The sequence below is a fragment of the Salvia splendens genome, unplaced genomic scaffold (genome assembly GCF_004379255.2).
Source record: "Salvia splendens isolate huo1 unplaced genomic scaffold, SspV2 ctg567, whole genome shotgun sequence".
NCBI classification, from domain to species: Eukaryota; Viridiplantae; Streptophyta; class Magnoliopsida; order Lamiales; family Lamiaceae; genus Salvia; species Salvia splendens.
The window spans coordinates 101,761-104,840 of record NW_024599226.1 but is presented as its reverse complement, the minus strand read 5'-3'; positions in this window follow the sequence as shown (position 1 = coordinate 104,840).

The following is a 3,080-nucleotide window of genomic DNA, read 5'->3' as shown; positions in this document are numbered from 1 at the left end:
CGTTATAGAAGCCATTGTTTGCCCTTCCAATAGCTGCTTGGCTATCGCAGTGGATCAGCACTAGTGGCACTGGCTTAGACCAACATGGAATGTCTTCAAGGAAGTTCTTAAGCCACTCGGCTTCCTCACCAGCCTTATCCAAGGCAATGAACTCCGATTCCATTGTTGATCGGGCTATACATGTCTGTTTTGTGGATTTCCACGATACAGCACCACCCCCAATAGTAAAGACATATCCACTTGTTGAAAGTGAGTCGCTATTATCGGATATCCAATTGGCATCACAGTACCCTTCAAGTACCGGGGGGTATCTCGAGAAGTGTAGCCCAAGATTTTGAGTATGTTTTAAATATCTCAAAACCCTCACAAGAGCTCTCCAATGCTCTTTGCTTGGATTGCTCGTGTAACGACTCAACTTGTTCACGGCACAAGCAATGTCAGGTCGAGTGCAATTAGTCAAGTACATAATGCACCCGATGACCCGTGCATACTCTTCTTGTGCAACGGGCTGGCCTTTGTTTTTGCTCAAGTGAACGTAGAGTTCAATTGGAGTCTTAACCGGCGCGCCATCATAGGCTTTGAATTTATTCAATATCTTCTCAACATAATGTGATTGTGTTAAGATGATTCCATCATTCGTTCTTAGAATCTTCATTCCAAGAATTACATCGGCTAGACCCATGTCTTTCATGTCAAAGTTTCTCTTTAACATGGCCTTTGTATCGTTAATTACTTGAGTGTTGCTACCCAAGATTAACATATCATCAACGTAGAGACACACTATAACATGACCGTTATTAGTGCTCTTGATGTAGACACATTTGTCGCACTCGTTGATTTTAAACCCATTTGATAACATCACATTATCAAACTTCAAGTGCCATTGCAATGGCGCTTGTTTCAATCCATATAGGGACTTTACGAGCTTGCATACCTTTTTCTCTTGTCCAGGTACTACAAACCCTTCGGGTTGTTCCATATAGATTTCGTCTTCTAATTCACCATTCAGAAACGCGGGTCTTTACATCCATTGATGAATCTCAAGATTGTGCAATGCAGCAATAGCGAGAAGCACCCGGATAGATGTAATCCTTGTTACAGGTGAATAGGTATCGAAGAAGTCATGTCCTTCCTTTTGTTTAAAACCCTTTACTACTAGTCGGGCTTTATACTTATCAGCTGTTCCATCGGCCTTAAACTTTCTTTTAAGAACCCATTTGCATCCTAAAGGTTTAGCACCTTCGGGCAAATCAACCAACACCCATGTGTGGTTTAGCAAAATTGAATCAATTTCACTTTGAACAGCTTCTCTCCAATGCAGCCCGTCTGGGCCAGCAAAGGCTACTTTTATCGATGTTGGTTCTTCATCCAACATGAAAGCAATGTAGTCAGGACCAAAAGTTTTTGGTGTTCTGACTCTATTACCACGTCTCAGTACTGTATCTTTTGGATCGAGCCTTGCACGCTTGCGCGATTCAGGTTCCGCATCTGCTGATTTAGAACTAGTGGCTTCTTCTTCCACTTGTTTAGAACTAGTGGCTTCTTCAATTCTTGTCTCAGAATTGGTTGAGACTTTTTCCTTGTCTTTGCAAGGAAATGTATTTTCGAGAAATACAGCATTCCTTGACTCAATTGTTGTTCCTACTGTGATAGTCAATATTTCAGACTTGTGAACAACAATCGATATGCACTACTGTTAAGTGCATATCCAATGAAGATGCAATCAACCGTCTTAGGTCCGATTGTAACTTCTTTGGGCGGAGGAACCATCACCTTTGCCAAACACCCCCCACACTTTGAGGTATTTGTAGGATGGCTTCCTTCCCTTCCACAACTCATAAGGAGTGACATCTTTTCCTTTGAGAGGGATCTTATTCAAGATATAGTTGGCTGTCAAAACAGCTTCCCCCCCACATGTTATGTGGTAATCCTGAAGTTAGAAGCAGTGCATTCATCATCTCTTTTAGAGTTCGATTTTTGCGTTTCTGCAACACCATTAGATTGTGGTGAATATGGAGCAGTTGTTTGATGAATTATACCACTTGCGTTGCATAACTCCTCAAACGGGGCTACATATTCGCCTCCTCTATTGCTTCGAATCATTTTGATTTTACAACCAAGTTGATTCTCAACCTCGTTCTTATAATTTTTGAACGCTTCTATTGCTTCATCTTTACTTCTTAAAGATAAATGTAGCAATACCTTGTGCAATCATCTATGAAAGTGATAAAGTACTTTTTACCACCTCTTGTTTGCACCATCTTTAAATCACATGCGTCCGTGTGAATTAATTCAAGGGGTTTTGTGCTTCGTTCAACCGAATGAAACGGCAACTTAGTCATTTTTGCTTCAAGACAAATTTCACATTTATCTTGGATATCCACTTCATTAGCCTTTAGTAAATCTAAATTTACTAATCTTTTAATGGCTTTTGAATTTACATGTCCCAATCTACAATGCCACAAATTTGAAGACTCGGTCAAATAAGAGGAAGTAGATGCTTTATTATTATTAGCCAATGGCTTTGCAACACTGCGAGTTCCTACACTAAGCTTGAAAAGCCCATCGGTTACATAACCTTTTCCGAGGGATTTTCCAAACTTATACAAGACAAACCTATCAGACTCAAATACAAGTTTAAACCCCTTATTAACTAGTATTGATCCTGACACTAGGTTCTTGCGGATGTCCGGGACATGCAGCACATCCTTCAAAGTGATTGTGACGCCAGACGTCATCATGAGAATCACGTTGCCAACGCCGAGGACTTCGGACGATGCTTGATTCCCCATGTTGATCTTCCTCCCTTCAGCAGCAGTGTAGGAGGCAAACTTGCTCCTATCTGAGCAGACATGAGCAGTAGCGCCGGTGTTGATGTACCAGCCACCCTTGTTATCCACAAGGTTAACCTCTTCGGTGACCACAGCAATGAGGTCGTTTTCATCCCAGTCTTTGAACTCCTTCTCAACGACGTGGGCTGTCGGCTTCTTCTTCTTGCTGCGGCAGTCTTTAGCAAAGTGGCCTGGTTTGCCACACTTGTAGCAGTCGCCTTCAAACTTCTTTGAAGGCTGCTTTCCCTT